General features: G+C 43.1%; 1 protein-coding gene across 2 annotated transcripts in view; it reads left to right on the plus strand.

Annotated features, from left to right (window-relative positions):
- Nucleotides 1-8334: 8334 nt before the first annotated feature.
- mRpS34 (mitochondrial ribosomal protein S34) overlaps nucleotides 8335-13246 on the plus strand; it is a 56890-nt gene continuing 51978 nt past the window's right edge. Inside the window, exons 1-2 of one of the 2 annotated variants that reach the window (XM_070097622.1) lie at nucleotides 8335-8459; nucleotides 9003-9245. The gene's annotated coding sequence lies outside the window, so the exon portion shown is untranslated. The remainder of the gene's footprint in view (nucleotides 8460-9002; nucleotides 9246-13246) is intronic. The other variant, XM_070097621.1, reaches the window with a different exon arrangement.

The raw sequence follows: 13246 nt of genomic DNA on the forward strand, positions 1-13246 counted from the left end.
TGTGATTGATCTCTTGTTATGTGTGTGCCTGTTTATCTATAATGAGCGTTTGGAAAACATAAATAACATGAAAAGTGAGGCACTAATGCATATGGTAGGTCTAGGGTTCTTTGCACATAGTCTAATAATGTACATGGTATGAATTTTGTAGATATATGTGAAATCTTGTGTTCCATTATATAACTTAGGATAGGGATATAATAACATGGGGGAGGGGAACAGTTTGTGTACGTACACAGTTGAATTTCCAATGTATTCTAACAAGGGAATTATGAATTTCTGTGGAAGAACTGATACCATATTCTTTTATTTATTTCATGTATTGTACTGTCTTAAATAAAATATAAAAAAAAAATTACACAACCCAGGGCAACATGGGTTTAGAACAGGTCGGTCCTGTCTGTCTCAACTATTGGATCACTACGACAAGGTCTTAGATGCACTGAAAGACAAAAAGAATGCAGATGTAATATATACAGACTTTGCAAAAGCCTTCGACAAGTGTGACCATGGCGTAATAGCGCACAAAATGCGTGCTAAAGGAATAACAGGAAAAGTTGGTAGATGGATCTATAATTTCCTCACAAACAGAACACAAAGAGTAGTAGTCAACAGAGTCAAGTCTGAGGCGGCTACGGTGAAAAGCTCTGTTCCACAAGGCACAGTACTCGCTCCCATCTTGTTTCTCATCCTCATATCTGACATAGACAAGGATGTCAGCCACTGCACCGTGTCTTCCTTTGCAGATGACACCCGAATCTGCATGACAGTGTCTTCCATTGCAGACACTGCAAGGCTCCAGGAGGACATCAACCAAATCTTTCAATGGGCTGCAGAAAACAATATGAAGTTCAACGATGAGAAATTTCAATTACTCCGATATGGTAAACACGAGGAAAATACCGGCGAATAATAAAAAAAAAAAAAAAAAAACGAGGAAATTAAAAACTTCATCAGAGTACAAAACAAATTCCAGCCACAAAATAGAGCAAAAAACCAACGTCAAAGACCTGGGAGTGATCATGTCGGAGGATCTCACCTTCAAGGACCATAACATTGTATCAATCGTAGCTGCTAGAAAAATGACAGGATGGACAATGAGAACCTTCAAAACTAGGGAGGCCAATCTGATGATGACACTCTTCAGGTGGCGTGTTCTATCTAGGCTGCAATATTGCTGCACACTAACAGCACCTTTCAAGGCAGGTGAAATTGCTGACCTAGAAAATGTACAGAGAACCTTCACGGCGCGCATAACGGAGATAAAACACCTCAATTACTGGGAGCACTTGAAGTTCCTGAACCTATATTCCCTGGAATGCAGGTGGGAGAGATACACGATTATATACACCTGGAAAATCCTAGAGGGACTAGTACCAAACTTGCACACGAAAATCACTCACAACGAAAGCAAAAGACTTGGCAGACGATGCAACATCCCCCCAATGAAAAGCAGGGGTGTCACTAGCATGTTAAGAGACAATACAATAAGTGTCAGGGGCCCGAGACTGTTCAACTGCCTCCCAGCATACATAAGGGGGTATTACCAATAGACCCCTGGCTGTCTTCAAGCAGGCACTGGACAAGCACCTAAAGTCGGTACCTGACCAGCCGGGCTGTGGCTCGTACGTTGGATTGCGTGCAGCCAGCAGTAACAGCCTGGTTGATCAGGCTCTGATCAACCAGGAGGCCTGGTCACAGACCGGGCTGCGGGGGCGTTGACCCCCAGAACTCTCTCCAGGTAAACTCCAGGTCTCCAGGTGGGGGGGTGCAGAACAGCTGCTATGTGACACGGACAAGAGAGGCACCATAATGAATTTAATGTGTGAACACTGGGCTGAATTGTGAAATGTAATCAGGCGTTCATGAAGGTCAATTGGTGTATATTGGCCTCAATCCATAATTTAGAAATTGCTGACATGTTTTTGCTGAAGAACTGAGATAAATAATTCGGCAACAAGGATGGAAAAATAGAGGATTTCAATTCTTCCCAGCAACACACTTTAGCTAAATGACGCTTACCCATAAGGTACAGTAGTTTTTGCATTCGCCATCGTAAATTCTAGCAGAAGTGGTAGCAAAAGGGGGTGTTCCATCAGCATTAAGTGTCTTCCTGTGTCAAATGGTAAGTTAATGTGTATAAAATTTATTGTTCTAATGATATGGTTAGGAGAAAACCTTCCCTAGTCTCTATAAAAATATTCCCATTAACCATTTCTAGCAGTCAGGTCCTAAACTCATATTCAGTCCACATTAATTTATAATTTACCATTATTGGTATTACTGTTTAATATTGTAATTATTAATGTTAGGTCTAGCTTTTTTTGTGTGGGAGTGGTAGGGAGTGGGCATCGAGGGAGTGACAGTTTGGTGACCTGCTGTGACTCCCACTTACCTCACCTAAATTGCTTGCAGGTAATAATTCAGGTAATACCCTGTAAACCTGCTGCAGGTAATTTCCCACAATTATCGTATTTAGTAACATGTGTAAAAATGATTAAAATATGGTTATAATCATAGCCGTACTTTTTAAAGGGGTGGACTGGTAAGCCAGCATAAGGCCTCAGTCAGATGACCAAAAGCTCCAGCTTCGGGCCATCATATCAGGAAACACTTGGCGTGATAAAGGAATAACAGGAAAAGTATGTAGATGGATCTATAACTTCCTAACAAACAGAACACAGAGTAATAGTAAACTGAGTAAAGTCAGTGGTGGCTACAGTGGAAAGCTCTATTCCACAAGGTACAGTACTCGCTCCTATCCTGTTCCTCATCCTCATATCTGACATAGACAGAGATGTAAGTCTGTGTCCTCCTTTGCTAATGATACCAGAATTTGAGGACACTGCAAATCTCCAAGCGGAGATTTTTCAGAAATCAATGTGTAGTTCAGTGAAGACAAATTTCAATTACTCCGCTGTGGAAACCTCGAGGAAATAAAAACTGGATCAGAATATAAAACAAATTCCAATCACGGAATAAAGCAAAAAACTAATGTGAAGGACCTGGGAGTGATAATGTCAGAGAATCTTACTTTCAAAGATCACAACAATGTTTCTACCACATCTGCTAAGAAAATGATAGGATGGATAATGAGAACCTTCAGAACTAGGGATGCCAAGCCAATGATGATTTTTCCAAATTGCTTGCTCTCTCTAGGCTCAAATATTGTTCTACACTAATGGCCCCTTTCAAGGCAGGCAAAATTGCAGAAAACTTTCATTGGAGACTGTAAACGGATGGGGTTGTAGGCGCCCTTATAAACACAAACATTAAATATATATCAGGAACATGCACGGTAAGCTGTCCAATATACAAAAACAGTTAGAAACAGAAATACAAATAGCTAGAGCTTCATTTAAGGAGGTTATTAATAGAATATTCAAGAGGTTGCTAGTAGAATTGCAGTAAATCAACCATTCAAATCATTATGAAGCTGTGTGTAGTCTGTGGTCAGTCAAACAAACGGGCTTCCACATGGGTAAATTGTCATTTTTGTGGAAATTGGTGTCACGCCCCTTGTGCAGATATCCAAGAACTAGCTACAAGCAGTGTTAAAACAGGGAAATGTTTTTGGGTATGCCCAAATGAGATAAATCTGTGGACTAAAATCGCAAGGGTATTAAAAGAGGACAACATCAAAGCTGCTTTCATAGAAAACCTGGAAGCTTTCTACAACAGATGGGAACATAAAAAGTCTGGGCTGAATGGTACTGCCCTTGATACTGGCCATGTAGTCAGAAACTGTAAGGCTGGAGATGAAGTCCTGGTAGTCAGTAAATGTGGGGCTGATAGTGCTGTCCTGGGAGACAGTAATGGTGAAGCTGGAGGTGCTGTCCTGGGAGACAGTAATGGTGAAGCTGGAGGTGCTGTCCTGGGAGACAGTAATGGTGAAGCTGGAGATGCTGTCCTGGGAGACAGTAATGGTGAAGCTGGAGATTTTGTCCAGGTAGTCGGGAATTATACGCAGGAAGGAATACATATAAATGACCTCATAGGGGACAGGAGCCATAGTAGGGAAACAAGTGTAGTCAAAGATAAGATAAAACCAATATTGCAAACTAGAAATACCGCAGGAAATAGCAAACAAGAGGACTCCACTAGCAATAGTGAGGATATATTACCAAAAACAACTGGTGGGAGCTCCATTGTTGGTGCTAGGGAGGATAGAAGTAAGACAGGGAAACATGCACCAACAGGGAATACAGTCACAGAAACCCAAGGCAAATGGAAACCAAGCCTGTGCATATACTATGCACTTGGTATCTGCTGGCATGGGAAATCTGGAAAAACAGATGGGACGTGCAACTATGACCACCCTAGAAAATGCCATGCCCATATGACAACAGGAAAATGCAAACTCCCTTCCTGTAAGCTTTTTCACCCTGAACTGTGTACCTCTTCAGTACAGGAAAGACTGTGCTATAACTTAAATTGCCAGGCATACCATCTAAAGGGGACAAAAAGATATAAAACATCCAGGCCATGGGAAAACCTGGGTAGCCACAGCCACTCAAGAGGGAGAGTTTTTTTAGTGCCAGGAAGGAAAAAAAACTGGCAGGAAATGGCAGAAATCGTACACCAAATCCAGTCATTCCTGGAGTGGAACCACAGTCGATGGCCTCCACTCCAAACCAACAGATACAGATACTAATGCCGGAAAAAAAATCCCCCCCCCAGTACCAACAATACCACCAGTCCGATAACATTCTTCTTTGCAAATATACAGGGTCTAAAGCCAGCAACAAACAACAAAATACCTTTCATCCGTGGACTGCTTGCAGAGGCAAAGGCAATGTTCGCGGCTTTCACTGAGACCCACATAAAGGATCACTTGGACAACGAAATATGGATCCCAGGTTACAACCTATACAGATGTGACAGAGCGAACAGGCAAAAGGGGGGGGGTTGGCCTGTACATTGCAGAGTCACTTGTTTGCACAGAACTGCTTAATGCCTCAAATGATGTAGTGGAAGTTTTAGCAGTAAAGGTCGAGAACCAAAACCTAGTCATTGTGGTAGTCTACAAGCCTCCGGATGCAACATCCCAGCAATTCCAGGAACAGCTGTTAAAAATTGACCACTGTCTGGAAAATCTTCCAGCTCCTGCACCCAACATCTTGCTCCTGGGGGATTTCAACTTAAGGTACCTAAAATGGAGGAATATAGCAAATAATACTGTTGCAGTAATAACACCAGGAGGCAGCTCTCATGAAAACTCACACTCACACGAGCTTTTAAATCTCTGCACAAAATTCAATTTAAACCAGCAAATAATAGAGCCTACTAGACTGGAGAATACACTAGACCTCATCTTCACTAACAATGATGATCTGATAAGAAATGTCACCATATCAAAAACAATATACTCAGATCACAACATAACTGAGGTTCAGACATGTATGCGTGGAGCCCCAGACCGACATAATGAGACTAGTCACGAGGGAGCATTCACCAAATTCAACTTCAATAACATAAACATAAAGTGGGACCAAGTAAACCAAGTCCTAACCGATATAAGCTGGGAAGATATACTAAGCAACACAGACCCCAACTTATGCCTAGAACAGATTAACTCGGTGGCACTCGATGTATGCACAAGGCTTATTCCTCTAAGAAAAAGGAGGAGTAGATGTAAAATAGAAAGAGACAGGCGCTCCCTTTACAGGCGACGGAAAAGAATAACAGAGCGGCTAAAAGAGGTCAATATATCTGAAATGCGTAGGGAGACACTGGTCAGAGAAATAGCAAGCATCGAACTTAAGCTAAAAGAATCCTTTAGGAGTCAGGAATCGCGGGAAGAACTAAAAGCCATAAATGAAATCGAAAGAAACCCAAAGTATTTCTTCTCCTATGCCAAATCAAAATCGAGAACAACGTCCAGTACTGGGCCCCTACTTAAACAAGATGGGTCCTACACAGATGACAGCAAGGAAATGAGTGAGCTACTCAAGTCCCAATATGACTCAGTTTTTAGCAAGCCGCTAACCAGACTGAGAGTCGAAGATCAAAATGAATTTTTTATGAGAGAGCCACAAAATTTGATTAACACAAGCCTATCCGATGTTATCCTGACGCCAAATGACTTCGAACAGGCGATAAATGACATGGCCATGCACTCTGCCCCAGGGCCAGACTCATGGAACTCTGTGTTCATCAAGAACTGCAAGAAGCCCCTATCACGAGCCTTTTCCATCCTATGGAGAGGGAGCATGGACACGGGGGTCGTCCCACAGTTACTAAAAACAACAGACATAGCCCCACTCCACAAAGGGGGCAGTAAAGCAACAGCAAAGAACTACAGACCAATAGCACTAATATCCCATATCATAAAAATCTTTGAAAGGGTCCTAAGAAGCAAGATCACCTCCCATCTAGAAACCCATCAGTTACACAACCCAGGGCAACATGGGTTTAGAACAGGTCGCTCCTGTCTGTCTCAACTATTGGATCACTACGACAAGGTCCTAAATGCACTAGAAGACAAAAAGAATGCAGATGTAATATATACAGACTTTGCAAAAGCCTTCGACAAGTGTGACCATGGCGTAATAGCGCACAAAATGCGTGCTAAAGGAATAACAGGAAAAGTCGGTCGATGGATCTATAATTTCCTCACTAACAGAGCACAGAGAGTAGTCGTCAACAGAGTAAAGTCCAAGGCAGCTACGGTGAAAAGCTCTGTTCCACAAGGCACAGTACTCGCTCCCATCTTGTTCCTCATCCTCATATCCGACATAGACAAGGATGTCAGCCATAGCACCGTGTCTTCCTTTGCAGATGACACCCGAATCTGCATGACAGTGTCTTCCATTGCAGACACTGCAAGGTTCCAGGCGGACATCAACCAAATCTTTCAGTGGGCTGCAGAAAACAATATGAAGTTCAACGATGAGAAATTTCAATTACTCAAATATGGTAAACACGAGGAAATTAAATCTTCATCAGAGTACAAAACAAATTCTGGCCACAAAATAGAGTGAAACACCAACGTCAAAGACCTGGGAGTGATCATGTCGGAGGATCTCACCTTCAAGGACCATAACATTGTATCAATCGCATCTGCTAGAAAAATGACAGGATGGATAATGAGAACCTTCAAAACTAGGGAGGCCAAGCCCATGATGACACTCTTCAGGTCACTTGTTCTATCTAGGTTGGAATATTGCTGCACACTAACAGCACCTTTCAAGGCAGGTGAAATTGCTGACCTAGAAAATGTACAGAGAACCTTCACGGTGTGCATAACGGAGATAAAACACCTCAATTACTGGGAGCGCTTGAGGTTCCTAAACCTGTATTCCCTGGAACGCAGGCAGGAGAGATACATGATTATATACACCTGGAAAATCCTTGAGGGACTAGTACCGAACTTGCACACGAAAATCACTCACTACGAAAGCAAAAGACTTGGCAGACGATGCAACATCCCCCCAATGAAAAGCAGGGGTGTCACTAGCACGTTAAGAGACCATACAATAAGTGTCAGGGGCCCGAGACTGTTCAACTGCATCCCAGCATACATAAGGGGGATTACCAACAGACCCCTGGCAGTCTTCAAGCTGGCACTGGACAAACACCTAAAGTCGGTTCCTGATCAGCCGGGCTGTGGCTCGTACGTTGGTTTGCGTGCAGCCAGCAGCAACAGCCTGGTTGATCAAGCTTTGATCCACCAGGAGGCCTGGTCACAGACCGGGCCGCGGGGGCGTTGACCCCCGGAACTCTCTCCAGGTAAACTCCAGGTCACCTCTGAGTTCATGGTCTGGTCATTTGCCCCTAAACTGACGCTAACCAGAAATAGTTAAGTCAAGTTATTCAAAGGGAGAGAGGGTGGAGGATACCCTTTCTTTCTATTTTATAATGCCCCCATTCACACTTTATTTGTTAATTTATTTTATTAATTAAGCTAATTTTTTGATTATTACATTTTGTTATAAAGGAAATCCTTCGTCTGGGGGCCCTTCTGGCAGGGGACCCGGGGCAGTTGCCCCCCCTTATAAATCCGGCCCTGGTACTAGTGGTACAATAGTAGTTGAGTTCAGCGCCTCTGGTGGTATGAGTGGTGGCCTTGAGAGAGGTTCCTTGAAGGTGGTGGTGAGAGTCTCTTGATCCAAGGAATGTGATCTACGTCACCTGAGTGTAAAGTTATCCTCCCAGGTGGTCCATGGCCCCCACGGGTTGAGCGCTCCACCATGAGTAGTATTGATAGTGAGGGTGTAGCAGTGCCATCTAGTGATGGTAGTGGTGGTGTAGTAGTGCCATCTAGTGGTGGTAGTCAGAGTTAGTCAGGTTATCAGTGATTGTGTTATAGTGAAGGTCAGGACAGTGACCAACCTCGAGGGCACTAAGGTCAGTTGAAATTCAGTGATCGTACAAAAGAGACGTGTTGGTCCTCCTCCTTTCCCCGCCCCCCCGGCTGGCTTTACCGCTTCCTCATCCTTTTAATACACCTAAATAATGTAAGTATTGTCTGGTGACGTATTTGTCAGTACAACAGCAGAGTTGAGCTGCAGCTTCTGGTCCCCACCAGTTTGATCACCAAATTATTAATATTTTAATAGTCTTAATTTTCTTGGGTGTCTAATGTTTGAGGGGGGGGGGGCGGGGGTGATTGACCTTAGTGGAAGGGTTTTGATGCGAGGACCTGGAGCTACGCCCCTTCCTCTGATCAAACAATAACTCACACTAGGCGTTACATAACCCATAATGGTGTATCCAGTTCTTGGCTATTTTGTTCCATTATTGAGAAATAACATAGTGAAGGTCTCTTGATCTAAGGAACTTGCGCCTTGTGATCGAGATATACACTTCCATGTAAGCAAATTGTTAATCATCATGTTTATGTGAAAGAAATATTTATTAAAGGAAAAGATAGCTTTACTATGTTAAACATTAATGGGTATCAGTCAGGCAGTAATGTTAATAGTTTATATTACATAGTAATGTTTGCCTATAAATGTGTGTAATGTTCATGGTTATAATGTGAATGTGTTTTGTTTCAGGTGTGGTAACTGGGGATTGCTGTGCCTGGCTGTTTACTGCAATATTGATCAACACAGCAACAACTTTGACCAGTCTGAGTAGTGCTGTCTGCTGCAACATTAACACGGCAACCTTGACACGGCAACATTAACACGGCAACCACACTAGTAAATGGCCTGACCCATAACATTGTGTTATATGGAGATGTAGCAGTTGGAGACGTCGTTAGAGGTGGGCAGGGCCCACTTGAAAAGTATTTCCAGGTTATAAGTCCACTAAAGTTTGGTTATTGAAGCAGATAGTAATTGTATTAGGTGGGAAGGTGGCGGGGAGAGTATAGGAAAGATTTTAAGCAACTGATATCAAAAGTAGCTTAGTGGGAAGTATTACCTTATCTCCCGACCAGAGATGAAATCTCTGGCCAGGAAATAGAGGAATTTATTCTATAGGTTACCTTGAATGGGGTGGGAATAAAAATTGGAGAAATGAATTATAAAACTTAGAATTGAAGACTTGATTAAATTTTAGGAAGCTTTAGTTGGTGTAATATCTTCATAATGCAGTGCATACCCATCCTTCAAGATCGTAGGAAGCAGAGATGAAATGTGTAAGTGATATATCATGGCTTAGTTGGTAGTGGCGTCAACTGAATAACCGAGATTCGATCCCGGGCACAAGTGGGCATGTTACCTTATATCCATTGGCACTGTTCACATAAAGGAGGAACACTGCAGCAGGATTACTGGCCCTGAGCAGGCCTACTGGTAGGGGTCGCATCCTGGGGCAGTATAAATACCCTAATAAAAATGTCATGGATTTCATCCTGACTTGATTGTGTAATTCTGTGTTAATCTACCGGATTAACAATTATAAATGAGATAGTTTAGTGTGCTGAGGGTAATGGTAGAGGTATTGATGCCGGGTGTAAGGAGAGCCTATTAAATTAGGCATATACATTATTAAGACGTAAGAAAGGAGCACTGAAGCAGGCCTATTGGCCCATGTTAGGCAGGTCCATCTCACAACCTCTCATTTGTCTAACTTATTTTTAAAACTACACAGCCAGTTTTAGCTTCACATGACAGGATAAATTTTCCTTAGGCAGAATACATTATAGCCGGAAAAATCCATAACAATTCCTCAGAAAAGTGGAATTACCCACGTCTTCCTATTTTCAGTAGGGTTGTAGAGGGCCTGGCCAAGTAATTTTATGCTTTGAAGTCCCAAAAATATTTTCAGTGGGTTTAGCGCTTACGAGTCCAGAGTCTTGGAGGGGGGGGGGGTCATTTGTTTTGAAATTGGGCTATACACTATATATTTACAGAAACTTTATAGACTGATTGATCTTGCCTAGACCCCTTTAATCTTACCTAGACCCCTTTAATCTTACCTAGACCCCTTTAATCTTACCTAGACCCCTTTAATCTTACCTAGACCCCTTTAATCTTACCTAGACCCCTTTGATCTTGCCTAGACCCCCTTGATCTTACCTAGACCCCCTTGATCTTACCTAGACCCCCTTGATCTTACCTAAACCCCCCTTGATCTTACCTAACCCTCCCTTGATCTTATCTAGACCCCTGATCTCACCTAGACCCCCTTGATCTCACCTAGACCCCCTTGATTTCACCTAGACCCCCTTGATTACCTAGACCCCTTGATCTTGTCTAGACCCCCTTGATCTTGTCTAGACCCCCTTGATCTTGTCTAGACACCCTTGATCTTGTCTAGACCCCCTTGATCTTGTCTAGACCCCCTTGATCTTATCTAGACCCCTTGATCTTATCTAGACCCCTTGATCTTACCTAGACACCCTTGATCTTATCTAGACTCCTTGATCTTATATAGACCCCTTCATCTTATCTAGACCCCTTGATCTTACCTAGACCCCCTTGATCTTATCTAGACCCCTTTAATCTTATCTAGACCACTTCGATCTTATCTAGACCCCTTTGATCATACCTAGACCCCTTTGATCTTACCTAGACCCCTTTGATCTTACCTAGACCCCTTTGATCTTACCTAGACCCCTTTGATCTTACCTAGACCCCTTTGATCTTACCTAGACCCCTTTGATCTTACCTAGACCCCTTTGATCTTACCTAGACCCCTTTGATCTTACCTAGACCCCTTTGATCTTACCTAGACCCCTTTGATCTTACCTAGACCCCTTTGATCTTACCTAGACCCCTTTGATCTTACCTAGACCCCTTTGATCTTACCTAGACCCCTTTGATCTTACCTAGACCCCCTTGATCTTATCTAGACCCCCTTGATCTTATCTAGACCCCTTTGATCTTATCTAGACCCCTTTGATCTTATCTAGACCCCTTTGATCTTATCTAGACCCCTTTGATCTTATCTAGACCCCTTTGATCTTATCTAGACCCCTTTGATCTTATCTAGACCCCTTTGATCTTATCTAGACCCCTTTGATCTTATCTAGACCCCTTTGATCTTATCTAGACCCCTTTGATCTTATCTAGACCCCTTTGATCTTATCTAGACCCCTTTGATCTTATCTAGACCCCTTTGATCTTATCTAGACCCCTTGATCTTACCTTTACCTCCCTTCATCCGATCCTCATGCGCCACCTCTGCTCTGCCAATTAGTAAGGCCAATACCTGGAGTAGGCTGCATAGTTGTGGTGTATATACATAACACTTTGTAGGTCTACAATTATTTAGTTTCTACTATCAAAATAACTTATAGAATTAGGTGGTGTTAAGTAGGATAGGGAAGGTATAGAACTGGAGAATCTGCTATATGCATTATGAATGCATATAGCAGGGGAGAGTAATCTCCCCCGAAGGCATAGATTACGTAGAATGTGGGCCTTGGAACCCACCAACGACCTTCAGAAGCTGTGTGCAATCTGTTATTGCACGTGGTTTCCGTGGGGATGTTGGTGGGTTTCGGGCTTTGGGTAGTGGTTGTGGTGGGTGTTCTACGTTTTTTATGCCTTTGGCCAAACTGTGCAAAGTTAAATATTGATTCATTGAGTTTACACAATTTCATCATTTTGGAAAATTTAAGCGGCGTTCAGGGAGCATTTGTTTTGAAATTGGGCTATACAGAGACTTTGTAGACTGACTGATCTTACCTAGACCCCTTTGATCTTACCTAGACCCCCTTTGATCTTACCTAGACCCCCTTTGATCTTACCTAGACCCCCTTGATCTTACCTAGACCCCCTTTGATCTTACCTAGACCCCCTTTGATCTTACCTAGACCCCCTTTGATCTTACCTAGACCCCTTTGATCTTACCTAGACCCCCTTTGATCTTACCTAGACCCCCTTTGATCTTACCTAGACCCCCGTTGATCTTACCTAGACCCCCTTGATCTTACCTAGACCCCCTTTGATCTTACCTAGACCCCCTTTGATCTTACCTAGACCCCCTTTGATCTTACCTAGAACCCCATTGCTCTTACCTAGACCCCCTTTAATCTTACCTAGACCCCCTTTGATCTTACCTAGACCCCCTTTGATCTTACCTAGACCCCCTTTGATCTTACCTAGACCCCCTTTGATCTTACCTACACCCCCTATGACATTACCTAGACCCCCTTTGATATTACCTAGACCCCCTTTGATCTTACCTAGACCCCCTTTGATCTTACCTAAACCCCCTTGATCTTATCTAGACCCCTTGATCTTATCTAGGCCCCCTTGATTTTATCTAACCACCTTGATCTTACCTTTACCTCCTGTGGAAATTTATTTGGTCCCTAAAGTTCCACAGGACAGATACGATGTACGAAGGGGTCCCAGCATAGCCGTAATGGGACGGCTGAGCTGGCTGGCCTTTAAACCCTCCCAAACAAACAGCATTCTCTCTAGTTGGTGGGGATTGTTGGTAAGCTTATTTAATTTATAGATTTACCCTTCAGGGAAGGAGTAGGTAGTTTTACTGGTAGTACACTAATATTAGGATCATTGAGGCAACTGTAGACAATAATAATGTAGACCTAAGACCTTAACATAGGTAGTAATAGGCCGATAATGTAGGCAAACTAGGATAAGTTAGCTAGGGAGAACTGGCAGCCCTAGTTTGAACGAAGAGACGAGGGTCTGGAAGAGAGAGCAGCTCGTTCTTCTTAAGACAGACACCAACTGGACAAGACGTGCCGTGATCAGCAGACGGCGCCCCCCACGTGTCTTCACATTTTAGACCTGGGGAAATCTGGTAGAGTCACCTCGATGTACCGTAGATGACCTCCGTCAGGCCCATACAGTAAGACAAGACCTCCACTTTATCT

The sequence above is a fragment of the Cherax quadricarinatus genome, chromosome 58 (assembly GCF_038502225.1).
Source record: "Cherax quadricarinatus isolate ZL_2023a chromosome 58, ASM3850222v1, whole genome shotgun sequence".
In the NCBI taxonomy this organism is placed as follows: Eukaryota; Metazoa; Arthropoda; class Malacostraca; order Decapoda; family Parastacidae; genus Cherax; species Cherax quadricarinatus.